Consider the following 26,954-nt stretch of genomic DNA (forward strand, 5'->3'; position numbering starts at 1 on the left):
GGCAATAACTCAGCATCTCCTTCCCTGCAGTCCAGGGTGCTTTCCCTGAATCTCCTTGCTGGAGATACTTCATGTAAGTGGTATATGTCCTGGAGATACTTCATGTAAGTGGTATATGTCCTGGAGATACTTCATGTAAGTGGTATATGTCCTATTCCATTTGCCCTGTTTTGCTTAGCATGAAACAAACTTGCTCTTTTCTTTTTCTCTTTTTAATAATAATAATAATAATAATAATAATTATTATTATTATTATTATTATAACGGGGTTAAGGAGGTCAGACAACTCTGTGGAATCAGTTCTCTTCCCCCACCTTTATGTGGGATCCAGGAATCAAACTCTGGTCACTGGGCTTGCGTGGCAAGAGCTAATCTAACCCATATTATAAACCTAGTAGGCACAAATTCTCAGTGTTCATTAATATTGCACCGCACATCAGGATTTCGTTTCTTTTCTCTTTTTTTTATTTCGTTTCTTTTTAAGGCTAAGTATAGCACGTGTGATGGTTTGTATATGCTTGGTCCAGGGAGTGGCACTATTAGGAGGTGTAGCCTTGTTAGAGTAGGTGTGTCGCTGTGGGCCTGGGCTTTAATGCCCCTATCCTAACTGCCTGGAAGCCAGTATTCTGCTAGCTACCTTCCGAACAAGAAGTGGAACTCTCAGCTCTTCCAGCTCCACATCTGCCCGGATGCTGACAAGCCCCTGCCTTGATGATAATGGACTGAACCTCTGAATCTGTAAGCCAGCCCCTATTAAATATATGTCATCCTTATAAGAGCTGCCGTGGTCATGGTTTCTGTTCACAGCAGTAAAACCCTGACTAAGACAGTACACTGTATGGATACACCATGTGCATCTTCTGGATTTTGTTACTGAGGATTGAACCCATGCTAAGCTGTGCTCTGCCGCCGGGCTTCACCCCCACTGACTCAGACTCTTGTTTCATTACCCATCTATCCAGTGATGGAGCTATCCTTTTGACTATTGCTTGTGTGTGGCTTTCGTTCTTTTGGATTAATACCCAGGAATGCAGTTGCTGTATTATACACTAATTCTGAGTTGTTGGGGGTTTTGTTGTTGTTGGTATTGTTGATGTTATTTAAAGGGAGTCTGGGTATGGAGTCAGATTGACTTTAAACTTGTTATTGTATTGTAGCACAGGCAAACTTCAGGCTCAAGCCATTCCTGCCTCAGTTACACAAGTATGGGGATCTAGACATGTAATAGAACCTCTGCTCACTCCTGTTGGCTCTGGTCAGCCCTGCTTTTTCTCCACATCTTTGTCAACTTATATTCTCTCATCCCTCCCTCCCTCCCTCCCTCCCTCCCGCCCTTACTTTCTCTCTCTCTCTCTCTCTCTCTCTCTCTCTCTCTCTTTCTTACTTTCTTTTTTAAATACGCCTACCCCTAACAGCTAGATGTCTTATGGGTTTAATTTACATTTCCCCAGTGATTAGTGATATTGAACATCTGTGCTTATTTGCTGTTTGTGTATTGTCTTTAGAGAACAGTCTGTGCAGGTCTTAGGCCATGATTCTGCTAGTCAGGCTGTCATTGCTAGGGTAGCTGAGTTTCAGATAGATTCTGGACATTGAGCCTTTACTGGATTTGAGATTTACTCGCTCTCTAAGTCTTTGTGTGTGTGTGTGTGTGTGTGTGTGTCCTTTGGTCATGTCCTCTGATGTTCAAATGTTTCTAAGTTTGGTGCATTCTAAGTTGCCTGCTTTCAATTTCGTTGCTTGTATGTTTGCTGCCATGCCTCCTCCATGGTTCCTGTTTGTTTTAAATTTGTTTTATGTGTACTGTGCCCAGGGCCTCTAGAGTCCAGGTGAAATCATCAGATTCTCTAGGCCTAGAGTTACAGGCGAGCCACCATGTGGGTACTAGGAATTGAACCGGGGTCCTCTGGAAGAGCCTCCAGTGCTCTGGACTGCAGAACCATCGTTTCAGCCTGGGGTTGTTGTTTGGTTGATTGTTCTTATTTTTGAGACATAATTTCACTACATACATAGCCCACATTGGCCTGGCCTGGAATTTGTATGCTTTTGTCTTGTGTAGTACAGGCCACCCCAATTGCTATGACCCTTGGGACCCACATGATGAAAGGAGACAACCACCTTGAATTTGTAATCTTTCTACTTCAGCTTCCCAAGTCCTGAGATTACAGAAGTCAGGACTATACACCTGACTTCTCTTACATTTATCATATTTTAAATATTGTTTGTTGGGGGTTGTTGTGATTTTTTTTTTGTAATTTTTTAATTTTAAATCTGTGTGTGTGTGTGTGTATACACATGTGCCGAGGCACCAGTGGGAGGTCAGAGAATAGCTTTTGGAATGTGGTTCTCTCCTTTCATCATGTGGGTCCCAGAAACCTCAGGCTTAGTAGGAAATAATTTTATTTGCTGAACCCTCTCGCTTCTTCTCTGAAATTCTCTTAAGTGACATTTTTCCCACCTTGCTCTAGGTGTGGTATGTGTCTGTCACTGAACTACACTCTCAGGCCTGGTGTGATTTTTTTTTTCTTTTTTTTTCTTTCTTTTTTTTTTTTTTTTTAATTAGGATGACTGCCTGAGGGAAAGTGTTATAGAATTAATATGCCTTTCCAGTAAGAAATCACTCTGACTGCTTAGAGATTAATAAAGGAAAACCTTAGCCTTTTAAATAATAGCATTTGACTGGTTCTAGCAAACACACAAAAGCAGAGGCCCCAGCCTCCAACAAAAATTGTATTTATATAGGCCTTAGGCTTATACATTCCACATTCACCACCGTCATCCTAAATCTCTTCCAGTTTCTAACTCAGGCTTGACTTATACTGGAGGCAGTGCTCTGGTAGCTAAATTCTACTTTGTATAACATAGTATCTCCTAAGCGAGTTTAGCAGATCGTTAGTAACATTAGTTTATTATACCCAGCTTCTCCTAGTCTGAAGGAGTGTCCAATTACTTTGAGTTGGTTTTCCAGCCACAGTGGTTGGTTGTACCACAGGAGGAAGTGTGGACTGTCTGCTGTCTACAGATAAGACCCCAGGAGGCCCCTCCCTCGGGAGGAAGTGCACCACAGAGCTAATTTCAGCCCTTTGCTGTGACAGTAGCCACTGAGGCTGAGTGCTTTTCTTCTTGGGCACCTACCGGTGGGGAGCCCTTTAACCTTTACAGCTGTCCTTGATGGCCCCACAGCAGTTGGTGGCAGGTCCTCAGTGGCTCCTCCTGGGTGGATTGGTTTTTCCTATTGTTTTGTCCGCCCCCCACCCCCACCCCTCCGCTCCCTGCCTCCCAACTATAAGCTCTTAAGTTAATAATATTGGGTTAGAAGCAGTCCTTAAATTGTGGGAAGTGAAGACAGACGAGATTTGGAATCACGTTGTTTCTGTGTATTAGGTACACAGGTCTGTGGGAGACTCACAGCTTTCTACATTTACAAAACAGTCACTAGTGAGCCAGCCGGCTGTGACTGGTTTGTGAGGGGCATAGCACAAGAGGCGCAGGTGCTGGGTTGCCGGGGTCCTGGACTGAAAGGATGGTGCCTGGAGTCCCGGGCCTGCAAGTCCTGTGGGGAGGTAGATGCCATTGAGGTCACGTGCTGCCTAAAGTGTCATATGCTCAGCAGTGTCCTATGGTGGACAGCAGGAACGTCCAAGGATGATGCACTGTACTCCTGGGCTTGGCATCTGGGAAAGTCAACTTGGGTCTGAGGCAACTTTGTGAAAAGAAACTTGAGTTGAGCCGTGGAGTGGGAGGTGAGCTGTAGTCATCAAGGGAGCGGAAAGGAGGTGGGAATATTCAGAGGCACAGAGGTGACAGCAGAGACACTTTGGAGGATTTGATAGCAAGTACTTTGCAGTGATTAAGGCAGGGACACAGTTTGCCCCTGAAAGTGCTGGGTGATTGGAGTGCTGGAGTCAGGATCCATGATTTCCAACTGGAGAGCACTATCCTGGGCTGCTTTCCTCTGTTGTAGGGGAGAGCAGCTATCCTGGGCCGCTTTCCTCTGTTGTAAGTGAACCTTTTTCTCCTTTTTCTTTATGTCGTCGTCGTCGTCGTGGTCCTCCTCCTCCTCCTCCTCCTCCTCCTCCTCCTCCTCCTCTTCTTCTTCTGTCTTTTGTGTTCTGTTTTGTTTTGGCATTCTTTCAGAAGTTTCAATTTTAAATAGGTAGGTGAGCAGTTTCAGGGCTGTGTGGATGGATCTCTGTGGCTCCCCTTTAGGGCTGTCCTGCAGGGTGGTATGAGGCCACTTTGTCCTCTTTTGACCCCTTTCTTCCTTAGCTTCCAAATGTAGTCACTGTAAAAGTGATTAACTCAGCACAAACACCCGTGGCTGTTGGCTTTCTGGAGTGTCAGGCCAGAACCGGCTGTCTTTTGCTTTTATGATGTGGTAAGAGATCAGCGGTGTTTCACCTACCTTTAAGGGTTGGCTGTGACCTGGAACCAAGAGCTGATTGACAGCTTGTAGGCTCATCAGTAGCTCCTAGACTAGCAGCTGTAGGGAGTAGAGCAGGGCTGTGCAGTAGAACTTTATGTAGTGATGATTATCTGTGGTCTCCACTGTCCTGACGCATAGCCACAAGTTCCACATAGCTTTTAGCCCTTGGCATGTGGCCAGTGTGAAATTCAGTTTTAGTTAATTTACTCCTAAATAGCCACCTGCAGCTCCTGGGTACCTTATCACACAGCTATTACTGAGGCCCTAGCTCAGTGCATAAGAACCATATTTCTACCTGAATCCCCTTTACTAGGATTTGAGAGAAGATAGTAAGTAGAAAGAAGCCCAGAGGCCCCGCCCCACCCCCGGGCAACAGGGGACTTGAAGTGTCCATCTTCATGGCCAGACCCTCTAGTAAATAACAATCTCATGCCTCCTGTGTACACCCTGAGAGCTGAGTGCTGTGGCTGTGAAGAGAGGGGACAGCGCCAGGGTAAAGAGCACCTTCTGACCTGTGGGGAGGAGCGAGGTGGGACCCTGATCAGTGGTGGGGATGTGAAAGGAGCAGGAGGGACAGCAGTCAAGAGAGCAGAGAGAGTAAAGAACAGCATGTGCCGTGTGCAGTCACACTGCTCCATGTCCTGCCTCCTGCAAGATGTCTCTTCCCCCCATCCTACCTGGCCACATCCTCATGCCCAACAGCCTGGTTGCAAAGACAGTCCAGCCCGGGGGCTTGTCCTGAGTTGACAACCTCTTGCATACTGGCAGTCAGAACATTTGCATAGCCATTTAAGGCGCATCGCATCCTGTATTTGGTCCGAAATCTAAGGCTTGGGCTAGAGAGATGGTTCGGCGGTTAAGAGCACTGACTGCTCTTCCAGAAGTCCTGAGTTCAATTCCCAGCAACCACATGGTGGCTCACAACCATCTGTAATGGAATCCGATGCCCTCTTCTGGAGTGTCTGAAGACAGCTACAGTGTACTCATACACATAAAGTAAGTAAATAAACCTTTATAAAAAGAAATCTAAGGCTTAAGGAACCTGTCATAGGGATGCTTTGCACTACTGCTATTCCTGTATTGCACCTTAGGACCTGGTCTCATTTCTTCCATTCCTCGCCTCCGTGCTTAGGGATCTGCAGTCCCCATGTAGGAGCCTCCTGCCCTTGTGATCAGAGACTGTTGTCAGACTGCCTGGTGTAGCACAGGCCTGGTGGTGTAGCAGAGATAGCATGGGTATCAGTGCCAGGCATATCTGGCCTAAACCTCAGCTCTGTTCATCCTAGCTCTGAGGTCTTGAGCCAATCTTTAAAGCTCTGCCCACCCTCCACCCCCTTATCTGTAGAACTGAGATGTGGCTTCTGTCCTCATTGGTAGCTGCGTGATAAGAGGCAAGGAAAGCTACAAGTGTCTGGCACAGGGCCATTAACACCCATATGTATTTTTTCCTTATCCTCTTGAAAGGAGGGAGGCCCAGATTGTTCTCTAGCCCTCTTTGCTAGGTGCGAGTTGGTGGACCTGGCCTTGCTGTGGTGGAAACGAAGGTCATTCTCCAGACTTTGACTGTATTCATTTTAGTCCTAGTTCCTTGAAGGTAGAGTTCATTTTGAGAGCCACATGTTAATTAGGAAGAAAGTAAAGGGCTGGAGCCCTGGCTCAGTGGTTAAGAAGTCCCGCTCCTGCAGAAGGCCAAAGTTCCATTCCTAAAACCCACACTGGTGGTTCACAGCCTCCTGTAACTCTGGCTCCAGGGTATCTTGAAGCTGCTTCTGTCCTCCATGAGTGTTAAACACACAAGTACATGTCCCTCCCCAACACATACACACAATTAGAAATAAACTTTTTTATTTCTAAAGAAAGAGGAAGAGAAAGGAAAGGAAAGGAAAGGAAAACGTAGCATGGCGATATCTCATCTTTGTCCTTGTTAAGCCTGTTCTTTTCGGTGAGGTTCTCAGACCTGAGACCAAGGAGGCAGAGAGAGAACCGTGTGGCTGCCAGCTTTGGGGATCCATCAGGACCTCTTGGGCCAGCATTGGTAGTTTGGATGCGTCACCCTTCCAAGGTGTACACGTATGAAAGCAAAGCGCCAGATGAGTCAGATCAGTCCCACCTGTGTGTCAGGGTTATCTGCGGAGACAGTTTGCAGTTCTCTTGGCCCTTCTTCCAGCCCCCAGTTCTTGTCTGGCACATACCCTGGACCCCTGCCATGTGTGTTCCTCAGGTGTCTCCAGCGATGCATTTTTCTGGACTCTGATAGCTCCCTGGCATTCCATTACTGGACATGAGATAGCTTCTTTCTCTGGGACAGTAGCTGCACATCCTCACAGCAGCCGTTACCAGCTGCATGCTAAGACGTTGCATTACAGTGCAAACCGGACAGACTCCCCACCTCTAGGGTTTCAGTGAGTGGTTTATACAGTCAGCAGGGAAGGTGATATCAGACTCAGGGCAACTGGCCATATTGTGAGATTGCATACTGCTTCTAGGCTTTAGGGATGCTCTGCCTCTGAGATAAGTAAGGATGGGTGTGGGCCAAGGAGGGAACCTCTTAGGATAGGCAAGAACTAACTTAGCTTCTCTGAACAGTCCCTGAAAGGCTGGGGTTATAGCTTAGTTGATAGAGCTCTTGTCAGTGCAAAGTCCCGGACGCAGTTTGAAGCTCCAAATAAATCAGGTGTGATAGCTCACTCCTTAATTCCTGCACTGGGAAGAGAGAGGCAGGAGGGTTAGGTAGAGGGATGGTGCACACGTGGGTGCCACCGAGGCAGGCGACGACTGGCAGTGGATTTTGGCAAGACTTGATGGTTGGGGAGCTCTGTCCTTGGGTGTTTTCACAGAGTATATGGGAAAAGAAGTGTCCAGGCTTTCGAGGTTCAATGTAGCACAGATGTCAGAGCCCCACTAAGAAGCAAGTGTCCTTTCCACTTTGTGAAGGTCTTGCTGGCCACAGCCTGTAAGAGCCACTGGTCCTCTCAGGACAGGAGGACCATACTGAGGTGATATCCTCATAGGCTGACTGGGTTTGCTTGGTGCTGTGATGGCAGTAGTCTCATGTTCATCTGTATCTGGATTTTCACTCATCATTACATGTGAGCTGGTGGAAGTTTAGTTCATTTATTCATTTAGGGGCCTGGGCAGTGAGACAGGTCGTGTTTGTAGTTCCACCTCTCCTTGAACTCACCATCTGGCCCAGGCCGGCCTTACAAGCAGGCTGGTCCTCCTGCATGAGCCACCATGCCTGTGTAGTGAGCTCAGGATTCCACTTGGAGTGATGATGGAATACTGCCATTCCCAGATTTCCTGGTGTTGAAATAAAGCTATCTAGTCCAGCCTGGCCTCACGCAAGATCTTTCTTCTCAGCCTCCCATGTGTTGGGCTTATAGGCGTGTACTGCCACACCCACTTCATTCCCAGCCGTGTGCATTAGTGTGCTGGCAAACATGTACACATGGTTATATATGAAGAGCTGTAATTATAAGTCACAGAATATAGGATGGATCCTGCCAAACAGCTCAGAATGGCAGCACACACTCCATCAGTGTGGGACTTCCTTCTCAGCTGAGGTAATAGGTCTCTTTCATGGTAGCTGTGAGGGAGGAAACAAAGTGAGACCCCTTTTCCTCTCATAACTAAACGATACGGTATCTTTCCATGTTTGTGTGGTGGGCCTGTTGAGTGTTTTCTCTCCAGCCAAGCTCCTTCTCCAGCCAAGGTCTTACTGCGTCTTAAGCCCTGGTTGGCTTAACACTCACTGTGTAGATTTTGCTGGCTGTGAACTTGAGGGATTCCCCTTGGCTCTGTCCTCCGAGTACATATAGGTAGGTGTGCACTACTACACTGGCTTGCCCGCCCCCTTTTCACCGGCCAACTTTCCCTATTGATTGTAGAAATGAGGGACAAGATGTTTCTGTGGGTTTGAGCCCAGGATCTCTGGCACACTGGGCATGCTGGGGAACTAAGCACTCTGCTCTGGGCACTGTCTCCAGACAATATCTAGGAACTCTCCCTGTCCCCTCCCCCTCTTCCTCCGGCCGCGCTCACTCCGGCCCAGCTCACTCTGGCCCAGCTCACTCTGGCCCAAAGGTTTTTTATTTGTTTCTCATTACGGATGGTTGTGAACCACCATGTGGTTGCTTGGATTTGAACTCATGACCTCCAGAAGAGCAGTCAGTGCTCTTAACCACTGAGCCATCTCACCAACCCAAGGAACTCTTTTTTTTTTTTTGGGGGGGGGGTGGTTGGAGACAGGGTTTCTCTGTGTAACCCTGGCTGTCCTGGAACTCACTTTACTTGAACTCAGAAATCCGCCTGTCTCTGTCTCCCAAGTGCTGGGATTAAAGGTGTGCGCCATCACTCCCGGCCCAAGGGACTCTTTTTTTAAGATTGAGTTTTATTACTTTTTAATTATATATAGTGTGTAGGTGTGTGCATGTGAGTACAGTACCTGCAGAGGCCAGAGATGTTAATTCCCTGGAGTCACAGGCAGTTATGAGCTATTTTGGGTGCTAGGAGCTAAACTTAGGTCCTCTGGAAGATCAGCAAATGCTCTTATCACTGAGCTGTCTCCCTAGGCCCTGATTTCTAGGAATTCTTTTGAGTCCTTTGTTTTATATGTTCATATAGCTATGTATGTATGTAATATGTATGTAAAATGTTTGTATGTATGTATTTTTTGGGGGCAAGGTCTTACTGTATAGTCCTGCAGCTCAATATATAGACCAGTCTGGCTTTTAGCTCACAAGAGATCACCCTGCCTCTATCTCCCAAATTCTGGAATTAAAAGTTTATATAACCACACTGGGCTAAATAGGCTTTTTACCCCTTTGAGATAAAATCTCATGCAATCCAGGTTTCCTCCTCTGAGTCCTAAAGATAACCTTGAATTTCTAATCCTCCTGCCTCTGCCTCCTGGGTTCTGGGACCATAGGTGTGGATTAATATACCCAGTTTATGCAGGTCCATGGTTCAAACTCATGGCCTTGCTTTGTTGCTGGGTGAGCACTACCAGCTGAGCTCCACTTGCGGCCCCTGTTCCTCAGGTTTTAATGGCATGTGTGTGTTTCCCTGTGGCCCGAGGTCAGCACTGAATAGGCTAGCCTGGCTGGCCAGTTAGCTCCAGTGATCTGACCCTGTGCCTAGCACAGATCCTGCCTGGTGCAGCTGTCACAGCACTCACCACTAGGGGCAGGAGGATCAGAGTCTGCAGTCAGTCATCCTCAGCCTCACGCTGAGTTGAAGCCAGCCTGGGCTACATGTAGTTAATTTACTATTTCCGTGTAGCAGCTTGGACTTCTGAAGGATACCTCTCCACAGCAATCAGCTGGGCCTGTTCCATGCTCCCAATTCATTTTTAATTCAAGTGTGCATGAAAGTACAGCAGTGTATACTCCAGGGCCCCTCCATGCAGCGCGTCTCATACCTCATACTTCCAAGCCCCGGCAACTGTATACCCCAGTTCCATACACAGTGTTCTCTCACTCAGCACTTGCCCCCACCATACTCATACCCTGTCTACCCCAAATATTCCCACAGTTAACCCTACTCCACACCTACACATCCAAACACACCCTGGCATACACAAATCCCCATGGATACCACCTCAGTACTCATCCCTAAGTAACTGAGAGAGCCTGGCCCGGTGGGCAGCTCAGTGTGTCTGTCTTGTGAGACTCTCCTCCCGGCTTCAGAGCCTCACCTTTGATCCTGGAGCCCTGGCCTCTCTGGGTTTTGTTTTGGGAGGAAGCAACAGCTTGTACTCTTGAAAGAATTCCAAGAAGAAGAACAATTGTTTGAGTGCCAAAGCCCCTGGGGGAGTGAGATCTGCACTCGGTTGTTCTGATGCTGGGCTCAAAAGAGCTGTTGTCTGTAGAGAGACAATGCTAGGGAATGGAGCAGAGCATGCTTGTCCTTCAGACACCTCCAGCCCTCAGAGGTTTAGGGCAGCGTAGTGGCTGGGTTCCCCACACCTGGTCAAGCTTTCCTGTCCTGGGTCCTTTCTCCATAGGAAGTGAGAGTGAATGTGTGCTGAGGTCATTCTTATAAGGCTCACTGCCGGTGGGGTGTGGGGGATGTCGTCACATTTCCTATTGAGTGCTGCTGTGCACTGCCAGGAGATCGAAGTCAGGAAGGCTCACCCTTACTCAAGCAGGGGCAGGCTGAGCCCCACACACTAACCTAGTATACTACCTAGGGGTGCAGAGGCCGTCAGCGTCCTGGAGGGGGAGTGGACATGCAACAGCTACATGGAGGCGGAAGCTTCTGGACTAGTACGGGCGCAAGTACCCCCACATGTACCCCACCTTTTCTCATCAGTTGGCTTGCAGGTCTTGTCCTGTTCTGGGGTCGTTGTCCTAGGCTGCACAACTCACAGTCCCTGACCAGGGCCTAGAAGGTACCTGAGGGATTGAATGGGAGGCCTGAAAGAGAAAGAAGGACTTTAAGTCAGAGCTGAGCAGGTGGAGCGGGCACCTCTAGATTCAGAATGTGCCTCCCACCTCTCTGTCCCTTGCATGCATGACGATATTTTCCTGGCTTGCACTCAGGTTCTCTGTATGTATGTAGTATCTGTGCAGATCTGCCCTTGTCTCCAGGACAAGGAGCGTCATGTGTGCATGTGTGTGCACTCGCACATGGCAGTGGACAGCCTGCAGGACAAGGAGCGTCATATGTGCATGTGTGTGCACTCGCACATGGCAGCGGACAGCCTGCAGGACAAGGAGCGTCATGTGTGCATGTGTGTGCACTCGCACATGGCAGTGGACAGCCTGCAGGACAAGGAGCGTCATGTGTGCATGTGTGTGCACTCGCACATGGCAGTGGACAGCCTGCAGGACAAGGAGCGTCATGTGTGCATGTGTGTGCACTCGCACATGGCAGTGGACAGCCTGCAGGACAAGGGGCGTCATGTGTGCATGTGTGTGCACTCGCACATGGCAGTGGATTCAGTGCTCTCCTGTCACATGGGATTAAGCACAGGCGGGGCGTGAGCACCTTGGCCTGCTGGCCTGGTTTTTTTTTTGGTGTGGTGGAGACTGGTTGATGTGCAGGTTGGCCGCAAACCTCGAACTCCTGATCCTCCTGCCTGCTGAGATTACAGATGTGTGCCACCGGGCCTGGCCTTAAATGAAGAGGCCTGTTAGGTGACCTGGGGACAAGTATAGGAGTGTGGACCTCTGCTGTCCCCATCCCTGGGGCTGGTACCTGTTGCTTTGATGCCTTGTGTGCTGGCCACAGTGCAGGGCAGTCAGATCACAGGCATGTCCTCATGTCTCTTACCTTCAGAGTTTGCTGTCGCTTTGCAGTTGAAGAAATTGTACCTCTGAGAAACCAAATACTCCTCCAGGGTCCCCCAGTAGATGGTTAGAGCTGCGTCACGTCCTCTTGTGGCCTGGCCTGGCTTTCTCATTCTCTCAGCTGAGCACATGCATTAGGTAAGGATTACAGACCTCCTTAAGTAGTCCTCCACAAATAAATGTGCCAGTTCTGACTTGTGGTTCAATGGCTTTAATTAGGACTTTATCACTTTAGGTAGATCACACCAAGGAGGAGACATCTGTCTTCCTGTCTCAGACTGTAAGACTGAGAAGCAGCTGATCAGAGCAGAGGTTAAAATAGCTTAAGTCTCCTAAGAGTTCCAGAGCAACCTCCTCCTTACCTGGGAATCGATGTGAATTTTGCTTTTCAGACTCTGGGTTCTGAGAATGCTGTCTCTGCAGTCTCTCTTCCCACTTGTTGCGAGGTTGGTTTGGTTGACCTGCCTGACACTTGGGTGTCCCCTTCCTCCTGGAGCACAGCCTTCCCAACAGAGTCAACTGTGCTTTGGTGAAGAGTAAATAGGCAGCAATGCCCCTCCCCCTTCCCTAATCTCCAGACAAGCTCAGAAACTCAGATGCCCGGTGTTGGGCCTGTTTTGCACATGGTTCCATGTTAGCACAGAGGGAATGGAACGGTGGCCCCCAGGTTTGATATGGGTCTTAGCTTATATCAGCAACTGGCCTTTGCGGTAGTCAAACTTGGAGAGTATGCTGGGATCACAGAATACCACACTGTCCTCCGTTTGTGAAGCTGGCTCTAGACACAGAACCGTGCCTTTCCCACATCTCTATGAAAACAAGACACTTTTTCCCCTACACACTTCATTAGGGCATAGCTGTCAATGGCCATATGCAGCCAAACACTTCATTCCAAGCAACAGAAATCAATGTCGCCTGATTTTAAATGAAAACTAAGTACTGTGTATATTTGTTTAGAGATTTATGTTTTACTGACCATGGTGGCACTTGCCTTTTAACCCAGCACTCAGGAGGCAGAGGCAGGCAGAGCTCTGTGAGTTTAAGATTAGCCTGGTCTACAGAGTGAGTCCAGGCTAACTAGGGCTATACAGTGAGACTTTATCTTTAAAAGGGGAGATGGGGCTGCTATGTAGACTTGCTTGCTATGTAGTCTGGAGCTCACTAGTAGACCAGGCTGGCCTTGAACTTAAAGTCACAGTGATCTGCCTTCTTCTGCTTCAGTTTTATTTTTCAGTTATGTGTATTCCCATGTTGCTGTGTGTGGGTATGTACATGTGCATGCAGTTGCCCTCCAAAGCCAAAAAGGGCATCAGTTCCCCCAGAACTGGAGTTACAGGCTGATACGCGTGCTGAGAACCAAATTCAGGTCCTTTGGAAGCAGTGTGAACTCTAACCACTGAGCCATCTTTCCAGCTCCAGAAGTGTCTAAAATGAGAGCGCTGTGGACGTCTGTCTGTAACCCCAGTGCCTTTGGCAGCCCAGGCTAGCCTCCAACTCTTACCACTAAGGATGACCCTGACTTCCTGATCCTCCTTGCCTCTGTCTTCCCAAGTGTATTACAGACACTTGGCCACCATTTCCAACTCTTGGAATCCATCTTCAATCCATTTTGCTGCCACCAGAGAAGTGTTCGATCCCCCCCCCCCCCCCCACGCAGGGTATCATTCCCAGTTCTCAGTCCTAGGTGGTATATAGGGCCAGCAGCCGGGACACTTTTCCTACTGCAAAGTCTGCACAGAGAGTGGGTGTGGCCGTGTTAGGCTCCTCCTGTGCAGTGGGCCACTCCCTGCTGCCAGTGACGGTGAGGTAGATGGAAGTGAGACCTCAAGTCTAACCTGGTTTCTGCCCTTCTCTTGCTGAGTACTTTATCTGAACCTACTGTAGCCCTTTAGACATTACATCACTCGCGTGGTTTCTCTCTCTCTTCTTGTCCTGCGTGCTCTGTGTCCAGAGCCCACTGTGGTGACCGCAGTAGCCTTTAGACGGTTGGCCACTTCCTCTTCTAGTTCAGCTTCTTGAGCTCTGACTTGGGCTTCTCAGCTAGTGTGCAGAGTTAGGTCCTGAGAGCAGGCAGGCCATTAGTCATGCTGGCTCCTAGGTCTTGCTGGGGAGTTCCTGATTTGGTAGGTGCTGTATATCACAGGCCCTCCTGCTGCGGTCCAGTTCCTCTTGAGCTAGACAACGTTTGAGGCCTTTGCAGTGCCACAGGTTGGTAGTTGTAGTTTGACTTGGTCTAAGAATGGGCCGTGGTTGTAATTCTCTTGTTGCTGTGGCCGTTTGAGATTTTCAAAGTGTGATGCAGTTGGGAAACATCGGTCAGCAGGCTGACCCAGCATTTCTCTGCTGTGAGTTATGAGGTACCAAGTAGGTGCCTCAGCTGTCCTGAACCAGGTTGTTTGTGTGGGATGATACGGATCCCAGATAAGAACAGGGTCTAGCCGGGCGGTGGTGGCACACACCTTTAATCCCAGCACTTGGGAGGCAGAGGCAGGTGGATTTTTGAGTTCGAGGCCAACCTGGTCTACAGAGTGAGTTCCAGGACAGCCAGGGCTACACAGATAAACCCTGTCTCGAAAAAAAGAAAAGAAAAGAAAAGAAAAAAGAAAAGAAAAGAAAAGAAAAGAAAAGAAAAGAAAAACAGGATCTAGAGAGCCTCCTCGTGTGTCCACAAGTGCAGCATGAGGGGATATGCCAGCAGCTAAAAGGGTCCAGACAGACAGACTCTGAGAGCCCTCTGTCTGCTCTCCTGAGGGGCTCTCCTGACCCACACTGAGCTTGTTACTTAAGTGACTTCAGCAGTGGCCTTTGTCCTTTCCTTCCTGGCTCTTGTTAAATGTTCTTCATAAACGCCGTCATTTACATGGTTGATACACGGCTGTCTTTCCTCTTCAGCTGACCTCTGCATCCTGTCCAGCATGGCCTTCCCGCTGCACCTGTGCCTTTGGAAGGTGCCCTGTTCCCTCTGCCTGGATATAGGATTCAGTGTCATCATATCTGTTCCTTCCTGTGACCCTAGCGGTCCTTGCCATGCCCACTGGCTCCAGGTGGCTGCGGGCTTCATCCTCTCTGGTTCCCACCGTCCCAGGCCCCTGTGGCTTTGATGCCGTCTGGTGATTATACACTTACTGTTCCCTCAACTGCCCCCAGCTCCCTGCCGCAGCAAGTTCACCTCAGTTGCTGTCACCCTTGCTAGATGACAGGGCTTGGGCACATGGGTTTCGTGAGTTGCCTGGGCTGAGATTTTTCTTCAAGAAGAGCAGACTTGCCTTTTGGACAAATCCAGTGGTTATTTAAACGCCCACAGGCCAAAGTGATTGAAGGCTTCTAGCCAGCCCAGCTGGGCAAAGAGCTGGGCATCCTTGCCCTTCCCTTTCCCCATTCCTTCCTCTTTTCTGAACTGTTAGATTACATTCCTAAAGCTAGCCACTAAGATCTATTTCCTTATTTGGCCACTTTCTCCCCTGAAGCTGACCACCAAGGTCCAGCTATTAAAGTGTTGAAGCCCAGCAGTCAAAGCCCCATCTTTGCTACCCTAGTTAACCTGGCCCATCAAAATGAAAGCTGCTCATCCTAGCACAGGTTTCCCTTCATAAAGCACCATTGCCTGTGGGCCACAGGTTCTCTTTATCCAGAGGCAGTCCTTTGTCCCTCTGGAACAATACTCCATTCTCCTTCTCCCTTGTCCTCTGTCTCCTGTCTTTGTCTCTTGCTCCCTGCCCTTTGTCCCTCTGGGGCAAATAGATCTCCTCTTTGCTAAGAACTTGGTCTTGGGGGTTCGGTTCCAACTCTAATCCTGTTGGTGATATTAAGCAGTTTGAACTTTGTGGGGGCTCATGAAGTCAGACAATGGCATTGCCACAGTCTTACGCAGGTGTGGGCTACTGGAGCTTTGTCAGTGGTCCATAGAGAATGACGGTGAGATTTTAGTTGGTATTAGACATGGAAGAAGCCGGACACCGCCAGGAGCCCTGTGTCCTAGCTATGGCATTGGCTGATGGGGATGGCACTGCTCATGTGTAAGGTTAGAGAATCAACCTATTTTAAGAAAGTCAATTCTCACCCCCAGCAGTGATAACACATGCCTTTAATCCCAGAACTCCGGGGGTGGGGGTGGGGTGTTGGTGGTGCTACATATTCAAATGCTAAATACTGGGCCCCAAGGTCTGGTTGCCCCCAACAAGGAGATCACCAGGTCCACCAAAGGATGCTGTGTAAACCTTGTCCCCGGGTTATCCCAGATTGGTTAATAAAGATGCTTACATCATGGGCTGGGCAGAAGAGAGGGGGTGGAGCAAAGGATCCCAGGCTTGGTGTCTCCGGCAGGGACCACAAGGAGGAGAGGAAGGAGGTGGCCACTGGGCAGGTGGATCTTAGCTCATGGCCACGGAGGGCTGGCCTGATGGAGTAGGAGAGGCTCAGGTGAACACAGCAAGTGATATCTCGGGGATGGCACAGGCAAGTAGACAAAATAGAGGGCTGATGTCTGCCCAGCTCTAGTGCTTTAAAGCTTATTATAAATCTAAAGGTCTCAGTGTCTTTTATCTGGGAATAATGATAGTGTGAAGTGGAGTAGAAACCCCTAGTAGATATTTAAAGACAACAAGGGGGTGTAGCAACAAAATAATAAGAGCCACTACAGGCAGATCTCTGAGATCAAGACCAGCCTGGTCTACAGAGTGAGCTCCAGAACAGCCAGGGCTACACGGAGAGACCCTGTCTGGAAAGGTCAGTTCCCTCCTCCTGGGATCTAGGGATTGAGCTCAGGGCAGGAGATCTGTGTGGCAAGTTCCCTTTACCTCCTGAGCTCCTCATGCCCTGCTTCTTGTTTGTTTGTTTGTTTGTTTGTTTGTGTTTCTCTGTTTTGTCTTGAGACAGGGTCTCTTGTAGCTGAGAATGACCTTGAACTCTTGGTGCCCCTGCTCTGCCTCCCTGATTCTGAGATTTCAGACATGTACCACTCTGGCCTGGTTTATATGGTATTTGGTATCAAACATAAGGCTACTTTCTTGCTAGAAGCACTCTGTCAACTGATTTACATCCTGTTTAAGCAAAAACAAACAAACAAACCAACAAACAAACTAGTTTATTATTTAGAAGGGGACTTGTGCCATCACTTCAGGCATGTGGAGGTCAAGGGACAACTCATGCAAATGGGCTATAGCTTTGCTGCATGTATCCTTCCATGCACCCTGCCTCAGCAGTTGATTGAGCCCAGGTCATAGGTGCTGTTGACATAGGTGCATCTTGTCGGGTGCCTGTGTTGCCTGACAAGAGTGGAAGTGGACAAGGCACTTTTGGAAGGACCCAGAAATGGTGCAAATAAGCAGAGCTGGCTTGGATGTGTGTTGTGTGTGGGAAGTGGAAGGGTGTCTTCTGCAGGGCCATGAGGTTCTGGGCTCTTGCTTATCATTTGCAGATCCCAGGATGGTGAGAACTGGGGAGATGGACTCCCTCCTGGCTCAGCCTCGGCATCCTAGGATGGAATGGAGGAAGGGGAAGCCATGTGCTCTTCCAGCCTGGCCTAGCAGCAGCAGGAACAGAGATGCTGGGTGGCTGTACCAGGCCCACAACTGATGATCAGTTGACCCTTCCCTGGCTGACTACCATGAAGTCCCGGAAGAGGTCCCAGGCACCTTCCTCTAGTGACAATTTTGGAATCTTGGTTTATTTAAAAAACAAAAAACAAAACAAAACCAAAAAACAACAACAAAAAACCAACACAGAACTATTATAAGAATACGTTTTTGTTTTTTTTTGTTTTTTTGTTTTGTTTTGTTTTCCATTTTTTATTAGGTATTTAGCTCATTTACATTTCCAATGCTATACCAAAAGTCCCCCATATCCACCCACCCCCACTCCCCTGCCCACCCACTCCCCCTTTTTGGCCCTGGTGTTCCCCTGTACTGGGGCATATAAAGTTTGCAAGTCCAATGGGCCTCTACGTTTTTGTTTTAATCCAGGTGGGGGAATATGGGGCTGCTTCAGACTGTCCACTGCAGCTGACTATGATTTGCCTCATGCTCTAGCAGGGGCATGATTTTGCCAGCAGCAAATAGTTTCTGGGATTGTGTGATGGTGCAAACTCTGGGGACTTTTCGGAGGCTGGTAGGGCCCTGTGAAGTAAGATGAGTCATTGGCTGTTGGTCATGGTTTGTTAAGTAGTACTGCAAGAAGAAGAGACAAGAAATTAGATATCCTGATGACGAAGACTGAACTAGTCCCAAGGAACTCGACACCTCTAATCATCAGGAAGTAGTCTAACAATAGCGTCACCCCCTTTCTTTTCTGTCCTTTTTTCTCTTCTATTTAGTGTTGGGGGTTGAAATGGTTGGAAAAAGTGTGGAGAAGGGTGGAAGAAAGAAGAACCCAAAAAGTAGCCAAAGACCAGCTACACCTTCCCCGGGAAGCTGGCACACTAGAAGTCTTGCACCTTGCAGCCTCCTCGGGGCTCTGTGATGGGCTTTCTAGCACCTAGGCTGAGAGTGGGTGAGGAAGTCTTGGCAGTCAGGAGTTCTGCTTTGCTGCTGAGGCAGCTTTTCCCCTCCAAGAAAAGAGGGAAGTGAGGCCAGGTGGGAAGGAGGGGGAAATGACCTCACCGTTTAGCATCTTAGCTGAAAATGCTCAGTGAATAATGAGCCCTGCATAACAGAGGTGTCTCTACTAATTTAGGGGACCAGGCTTGCTGTGTCTGTTGTGTCTGCTGCTGTGTATAGTCAGATTACAAAGGGATGCTGGTGTGTGCCGGCCTCAGCCAGCCCTGTCTGGGCCCTGCAATGCTGGGGTTGGGGGTGTCCTAAGACACTGACTAGGCTTTTGAGGTCTGCTTCCCAGTCAGGGTCGGAAACAGTTCAGGGTTAGCATGGCCAAGACAATAAGTCCCTTGAGTGTGGATTTGCTGGTTGCTTTTGTTTGTTGGTAATTTTTTTTTCTTTTTTTTTTTGTTTGGTTTTTTGAGTCAGGGTTTCTCTGTGTAGCCCTGGCTGTCCTGGAACTCACTCTGTAGACCAGGCTGGCCTCGAACTCAGAAATCTGCCTGCCTCTGCCTCCCGAGTGCTGGAATTAAAGGCATGTGCCACCACGCCTGGCTGTTGGTAAATTTTTGACAATGGAAGTAAAATGGAAAGATATTGCACACAGTTGTGCTGGGCAGCTCCACCCCATCAAGTCTTTAGCCGTGTCTAAGTGTAGTGTTGCCATGGTAGCAACCTTGGCTCTGTAGTTAGTGTGGGACTCAGCTGTGCCCTCACATTCTGTTTCACTGAGCAGCTGGCCCTCTAGATGATGCCCAGCATCACAGTTCCAATTATCCCTTGCGACGAGCGCTGAGCGCTGTTCGCTGTTCTGAATACCTCTGCCTGAATTGTTCTGGTTGCTTCGACTTTCTGAACTGGAGTTTCTGGCCCAGAAATGGTTGTGTTTGGGGCTTTTGACAGTTGGCTTATATGACTCTAGAATGGTATCAGAAGCCCTTTCAACCCCGTGGTGTGTCGTAAAAGTGCTTTAGAGTCTAACAGAGAGGCCAGACATGCTTGGCATCTGTGAGTTCAAGGCCATTTGTAGTCTGTATCTAGAGCTCCAGGTCAGTCAGGGAGAGAGAGAGACAGACAGACTGACTGAGACTAGCTGTGTGCCATGTCAGGGCAAGAATTGGACCAGAGCAAGGAGCAGGCATTCAGAGAGGAGCAGCTTGAAGGCCACCCTTCCCCCTCCCCCACTGGGGTTCTGTCAGCCCCAGGCCGTGTGACTCTGGATGAGTTACTTAATTACGCTGTGCCTCTGATTTGCTCATCTACGAAAACAGGAAGGAATGCTGACCTTATAAAATGTTTGCAGTGGTTAATTGGATAAACTTGATCTTGTTCAGTAATATCAGTATTACTCAATTTAAGTAAGTTGCTTATATAATGTTATCACTCACAAGTGGGAAAAGCAGGACAGAAGTGAATGTTTGCGTCCAACTCCCGAAAGAGCTCACCTAGTCATTGGGACCCTAGTGTGATTGATGCTCTTTTGTTTTATTGACCCTACTTACATTTTATCTCTCCTGTTCTCTCCAAAAGTAGGCAAGATTGAGCTGGGATGTGGCTCAGTTGGTAGAGTCTGTTGTGCTTCCAGTAATTCAACTGGCTGTCAGCTCTCTTGAGTTTTTTTTGTTTGTTTTGGTTTTTTTTTTTTTTTTTTTTTTTTTTTTTTTTTTTTTTTTTTTTTTGGTTTTTTTCAAGACAAGGTTTCTCTGTATAGCCCTGGCTGTCCTGGAACTCACTTTGTAGACCAGGCTGGCCTCGAATTCAGAAATCCACCTGCCTCTGCCTCCCAAGTGCTGGGATTAAAGGCATGTGCCACCATGCCCGGCCGCTCTCTTGAGTTTTATTGAACCAAGGTGCTGGGTGGGTGGTGGTGACTCCCTAGGAAAAATAGCACAAGAGTCAGGTATGAGCCTGGCCCATCACTGTTGGGCAGCAGGATTTGAACCTTGGCCAGGATTCCAGTAAGCATTCCCATAGTAGGCATCATGGAGCAGAAGGTGTGCATGGGACAGTGGACCTGGTCCCCTTACTTAAGCCTCAAGTGTCCCTGCTGAAGTACCGCCAGGGCCACCTGTCCCAAAAAGGGTCCTGCAGTTTGCTTGCAACCCCAACATGGGTGCGGATTGGTATAAGGTTTTCCTTGTCCTCACCTCAGTCCAAGCCTGAGGTGTAGGCTTCCTGTATGCCTCAGGGCTTCCTGTAAGGAGAAGCCCGTCAGGAGTTTGGGAGTTCAGAGCCTCAGTTCTGGGCTGCCCAGGTGAAATGGTCTAGTCTGGCTCCCTGGAAAGGGAAAGGGGGCTGTGGTTTGTGCTGTGCCCTCTGCCTAACCTTCCAGTTGGTTATTTCCTGCTGCTGCTGGGGAGGGTGAAGTCCTGGGCACTGGAAAGGACGTGTGCTCACCCATCTGTACCAGTTGTTCCCTGTTCTGCCCTCCCTCTGCCCCCTGCCCCTCCCATTCATTCTTTAACAGGCAGGACAAGGGAGGTGTACTTTAGAGACTCTCCCCAGCCACCTAGAGAGCCACTGCCTCTTGTCATGCTGTCAATACCATCCCTTCCTTGTTCTGGGTCTGTGTGCCATTGCCCCCTTCCAACCTTGCCCTCTAAGAATCCAAAAGCATTCTGGGCTTTTCTCCAGAAAGCTGTACCCTCTCAAACCTGGTATGTGTGTGTGTGTGTGGGGGGGGGGGGGGCGTTGCCCCTCGAGTCTGACCAGGTACCTGGGGTAAGGATCCCCGTCACACTTGAATTCTCAGTGTGTGCTAATGCTTTTTCTCCTTAGCTCCCAGCTTGCAATGCATGCAATTCCTAGCATCAGGGATCTGGCCAATGTCTGTGGACTTATAAAGGAAATATGTGGGAGGGAGGAGTTACCTGCTGCCTCCCTTGCACTTGTGGCAGGATGCCCAGTTGTACTTCTGGAAAGAACAAGAGCTGACTTGGCCTGAGGCCAGTGCCCTATGTTCCTCTACCACACATAGGATATCAGTGATCCCAGGCTCAAAGCCATGGGATGCGGCAGAAGCTGCATCAGCCTGGCATGCTGCTGCCCGGTCTCAGTGGACAGTGGGGCTAGTCCTGCCTTTCTTCTGCAACCAGGAGCCCTCTTTCCTATCGCTGAGGGTATTTTGGCCAGCATGGACCCCTCACAGCCTCTGTACACATCTCAAGCCTCAGCTCTAGTCTGCAAGAAAGCTGCCACACCCTTTCTCTTTGTCCCCATAGCACTGCCACCTCCTTTGTCCAAGGCACCTTCTTTTCCCCGGTGAGTCACTACCAGAGTCTCAGCCTCGCTGCCTCCTCCCAGTCTCTCTGCAGCCTGTCCTGCCTGACTTCAGACCTAATTCCAGCTCCTATTCTGGGCCTTATCTCCGGCTTCCTTGCTGCTTTGCCAGCTGCCAGCCAGGCACTTTGTTTTTTTCTTTCTCTTTCTCTGTCCACAGGCCTCTATAGACTAGCTGTACCCACAGGAGAGCTGTGGCTCCTGCTGTGACCTACTTCTGGCCTGGTGGTCCCCAGCCTGCCATGTCACACTTTGTGAGCTCTGAGTGAGGACCAGAAGACCCATGCCTATGGCTGGTACCCACATGGAGGCCAGAAGGTGTCTGATCCCCTAGACGTGTAGTTTTAAGTGGTTTTGAGCTACCCTGTGGGTGCAGGGAATTGAACTGACGTCCTCTTGAAGAACAGCCAGCGCTCTTCTCTGCTGAGCCACCTCCCCATCCCTTCGAAGGCATCGTCTAACATGCCCTAACATTGTCTCATGCCCTTGATGAAGCAGGCATTAGGACATACAGTGTTCTTCTGTTCAGAGGTTTGCTGAGAGCATCACAGAAGACCCATGGGAATGAAAGCCCCCTGTGACCTCTGTAGGTGCCAGCTGTTAGGACTGCAGCCCTGTGCCCAATCTACAGTCCTCTCCTCCTTGCTCTTCTGGGAGCTACCTGCCCACCCAAGCTGCAGGTTTTCCCTTCCGCCCCCATCATTTCCGTCTTGTAATACTTTGATGATGTCACCATGATTGTCCTTGTTCTCAGAGATGAGGAAACCACAGCCAGACTTGCCCAGGGCCACACAGTCAGCGCAGCCTGGTTTCCCACTGGGTTGTCAGCTGGAGCGCACACTCTATGCGGAGCAGGTGTCGGGCCTGAGGGTATAGACTAGCAAGACAGGTGTCTTCCCAAGAACGCACAGGCTGTTGCTATTGTCAGAGTGGACCCTCAGACAGGGTCCTCGAAGCAGCTAGGATTTGCATTTGGAGACCCAGAGAGGGAAGCACAACAGACAGTCCAGTGCCTAGAGAAGTCAGCGTCTGTTGTGATCACCGTCTTGTCTCCCCCAGCCTCTGGGCAGTAAAGAGCCCGCAGTTTCTGGTCCCAAGCACAGTGTTGTTCCATCCAGAGCTTATCATTCCATCTTCAGGGTGAGTCAGACACCAGTGGCTGCCCTTCCCTACTAAATGCCCTTGTAACCCAGCTCCCAGGGGCCACCGCACCCAACAGGAAGTTCCTCCACCCCAGCATGAGGTGGCCCTGGCTCTAAGGACAGGCAGCAGGGTCCTGTTGTGAGACCTACCAGGCTTGCCCCAGCATTGCCAGCTTCTTCCTGCCCCTGCCTTGGGCACTGCATGGCCATCTGTCACTCTTTTTCTTTCCTGTGACATTGACTTTGCGTTAGAACCACTGTCCTCTTAGGGAACTACATGGTGCGGGGTGGGGTGGAGTGGGGGTTGGGGAGTTTAAGGGTCGTTTGCATGGGAAGGGAAGGATTTTGAAGCCTTGTTTTTTAATGTCTTTCAGAATTTACTTTTTTTGGGGTGGGGTGGGGGCTTGGTATGTGCATGCTACTACGTGTATGTGGAGGCCGGAGGGCACCTTGCAGGGACTTGTTCCTTCCTTCCACCAAACATTAAACTCAGGACACCAGGCTTGCCCATAAGCACCTTTACCCACTAAGCCATTTTCCTGGCTCAAGACCTTGTTTTTCTTGATTGATACACAGAGGGCCCACTCCTATGGAAATGTGGGCTGGCTGTCTGTGCATTGAGAAGTGATCCATACTGTCAGCTCTTGCTGGGTCTCCAGCTTCCTCGGGATAGTTTAAGGGTGACAAGACTTCCCATCAGCAGCTGGCATGCCTCTCTCCTAACCATCCCTTAACTCCCTCCTGGAAGTAAAAGCCCCAGGCTTCAAAAAGCTGAGTTCGTGGGACATCTCAGGATGAGAGACGACCTTATTCCCTGACCACTCAATTTAGATCCTTCATCTTTGGGGCACTTGGCCCTGGGCACACTTCCTTTAACCTTAATCACCCTTCAAACCCATACCCACAAGTAGCAGCAGGTTGGGGCAAGTCCAGGCTGGGAGCAGAGATCTCACCTGACTCTGGTGTCCTCTTCCCACAGAGCTGTCAGTGTAGGCAGCACTAGAGGAAGACCTGTCACCCCTTCCTGACCTTCTTAGGCTCCAGCAGGGCCAGCCGTGTGAGTCTGCCCTATAGGTCATGCTGCATTTAGCCAAGCAGTCACTGCTTCCAGGAATGCTCTCTTTAACCATTTGGTATTCTGCCCATGCGACATCTCGAATTGAGTTGAGGGGCTGCCTCCCTCTCTGATTGCCAGTTTCCCAGATGTGCAAAACCCAGCAAAGCCTCCTCACCAGCTATGTTCCTTTGAGTGCACTGGGGATCCTCGAAGTGTAGCCTTTTTTTCCTTCATCCGTGAGTTCAAGACAGACAGAGCAAACCCAAGGAGCTGGGGGTGCAGAGATTGGCTCTGTCTTAGTAACCTGGGAAAAGGGTCAGCAAGAGAAAGTGCAGTGGTTTTCCCTCTCCTTTCCTCTCTTCTGTGTGTCTGGTTGAGGATTGAAGCCCAGGTGGTGGCTCTGCATTCAGACAGCCATGTGGACAGGGTACCAGTGCTCAGGCTAGTGAAGGCGCCTTCCAGGAGGGGCGCTGAGGAGCCGTGCTGCTGTTAAAGTCAATGCCAAGGATGAGGAGCTCAGGTAGAGACATCCCCAGAGCTCAGTAGAGCTCTAGATAACAAGGAGAAGGAAGCCATCAGAGCAAGGTGGCAGAAGCCTCTGATCCCAGCGCCCGCAATTACACTTGAGCTACAGCATTCCTGACCCTGCTGTCCCCCTCCCCACCCCACACCCCGGAGACAGGCAGGGATGGGTAAGATATAGTTACTGACATCTGTTACATCACCACACGTCTCAGAGGTGCTAAAGGGGTGGGGGTTATTATAGGCTATTTTATGCCAGCAAATTAAGTAATTTAGATAAAATGTATGGTGGGTTTTGTTTTTTGACTCATGGAGAAATAAGCAGTAGGGAGAGGGATCATTCAGTAAATTGCTTGCTACTCAAGCACAGAGACCTTAGTTCAATCCACAGCACCCATGTAAAAAGCCAGACGTGGGCCAGCAAACTGCTCCGTGGGGAAAAGTCAGTTGTGCCACCAGCCTGATTATTTACTTGAATTCGATCCCTGGGACTCAGATGGTTAAAGGAAAGAAGAAAGTCCCAAAAGTTTTCTTCTGCATATATGTGCACCCAGTAAATAAATAAATATAATTAGTACTGATAAATAAAGCTAAAAAGCCAGGCATGCTCTTGTGTGCCTATAATCTCAGTGCTGAGGAAGCAAAGACAGTTGGCTACTTGAGCTCACTGGCTAGCTAGCCTGGCGTATTTGGCAGTCCCAGGCGGCTGAGAGATGTGTTTCAATAAAACAAGATTGACAGAGGCTGCCAAGATAAGTCAGCAGTTAGGAGCACTTACTGTTCTTTCAGAGGACCTGGGCTTGATTCCTAGCACACATGGGGTGGGTCACAGCCTTCTGCAACCCCATTTCCTGGAGACCCAAAGGCCTCTTCTGGCTTCTGCAGGCTCATGGACATACATGGTGTACATGCATACACTTGGGCACATACATATACACATTAAATACATACACACATACATATACACGCATACATACATACATATACACATACATACATTCTAAAGCAAAACAAGAGCCCCCAAGGTAGATGGCCCCTGAGGAGTGGTACCCAAGACTGACCTCTAGCTTTCACATAACATATCCATACAAATTTATGTGCACTCAGATATCTGTAGCAAATATACAAAAAAGCTACTTTTAAAATTGAATATCCTAATAGTCTAGTGTATCTTCATACACTAATTTGACACATGTTAAGCAATAATAGTAGGGAAAAGTATTTAAAATGTGTGTGGGGGGGGTTAATTAAGTTTTTCCAAGAGCAGAACAATTTAGTAAAAGTGCTTCAGTTTGGGGCTGGTGAGATGGCTCAGTGGGTAAGAGCACCTGACTGCTCTTCTGAAGGTCCAGAGTTCAAATCCCAGCAACCACATGGTGGCTCACAACCATCTGTAATGAGATCTGACTCCCTCTTCTGGAGTGTCTGAAGACAGCTACAGTGTACTTACATATAATAAATAAATAAAATCTTAAAAAAAAATGCTTCAGTTCATAGCCTAGGGTAGTCTTGAATCCAAGGCTGGGTGCTCCAGACATCATTGGCTTGATTTAGGGGTCTCATCATAGTATGTCTGGATGTGAGACCCCTGGGCCACCTCTCTTGTTGGATATCCATCCACTGGTGCTTTGGGCTAACTATGGTTGGATCTGCGAGTGTAGCCAAATCTGAACTATGTGGGGAGACAGGAAAGGGGGTTGAGGTCAGAGTCGGTCTTAGAAGCAGTACTGCTCTCTCAATGGGCTCCTTCTAATCTTGGCAAGAGCTCCAGGGCAGGCCTGGAGGACCATGATCCAGATCGGCTACCACCATTTACAGGTTCTGTGACTTTGGGCATCTCTTCTCATTTTTCCTTTCTCTGATAGCCATTTCTGAATTATCTGCCCCACCCTCATGTTGGACTGAGAACCTCAGGTTGGCACTCCTGTGATTTCTCTAGTTCTGAGGTCATAAGTTTATGAGTTCAGTCTCTCAGGCTGGGGTGGCCTATGCTGGAGTGGGGGTGAGGTGCAGAATTCTCAACATCCCTAGAAGGGGAGTGGACTGGGGTGGGGCAGCAATGCCTGTGACCTAAGTCGGCCATTGGCCCAAAGCAATTATTGTCTCAGGCTTGCTTGCTGTGTGCCCTGTGCACTGCTTACCCGCTCCTGCCACCCGCGGTCGTCCATCCCCTGCCTGTGGTCTCTCTTTTACTCAGCATCCCAGATGGGGGTAGCTGTCTGTCTGTAGACCACTCTGTACCTGCCGGCGCCAGATGGCTAGGAGGTTTGAAATATCTCTTGGATACCTCAGTGTTTTCTCCCTTGTTAATTAGTAACTTGGCCCTTGCCAGAGCACTTGAGTGTTTCTGGGGCTTTTGGAGATGGCAGTGGCAGGCTGGCTCTGGCTGAGTTTAACTTTGCCCTTGGTTAGGAAGGGGCATAGCGTGGGCCAAGTACATCTCCTGGTGGGTGGATCTTTCTTACGCAGATCCTGCCCTCTTCTGTCAGCTGCACAGAGCCCTTCCAGAAAGAAGCTTCCCTGAGGGGTGGGCTTGAGCACCCTGCTCTGCCACCTCTAGCCCAGGAGCACCCTGCTCTGCCACCTCTAGCCCAGGAGCACCCTGCTCTGCCATCTCTAGCCCAGGAACACCCTGCTCTACCACCTCTAGCCCAGGAGCACCCTGCTCTACCACCTCTAGCCCAGGAGCACCCTGCTCTACCACCT

The 26,954-nt window shown here is 49.2% G+C and overlaps 1 protein-coding gene and 1 long non-coding RNA gene across 5 annotated transcripts in view; one reads left to right on the forward strand and one right to left on the reverse strand.

The window, feature by feature from the left end:
- Positions 1-26,954, forward strand: part of Ccdc12 (coiled-coil domain containing 12) — a 57,286-nt gene that overhangs the window by 8,765 nt on the left and 21,567 nt on the right. The gene's annotated exons all lie outside the window — the stretch shown is intronic.
- Gm35715 lies at positions 5,253-12,121 on the reverse strand. 2 transcript variants are annotated; one of them, XR_003948251.1, is made up of 4 exons: positions 12,081-12,121; positions 11,702-11,839; positions 10,726-10,842; positions 5,253-8,012 (listed from the first exon to the last, which is right to left on the reverse strand). It is a non-coding gene; the product is annotated as a predicted gene, 35715 (long non-coding RNA). The 2 variants fall into 2 exon arrangements; XR_871277.2 differs by lacking the exon at positions 12,081-12,121 and having other exon boundaries at positions 6,255-8,012; positions 11,702-12,001.

The sequence above is a fragment of the Mus musculus genome, chromosome 9, assembly GCF_000001635.26.
Source record: "Mus musculus strain C57BL/6J chromosome 9, GRCm38.p6 C57BL/6J".
NCBI classification, from domain to species: Eukaryota; Metazoa; Chordata; class Mammalia; order Rodentia; family Muridae; genus Mus; species Mus musculus.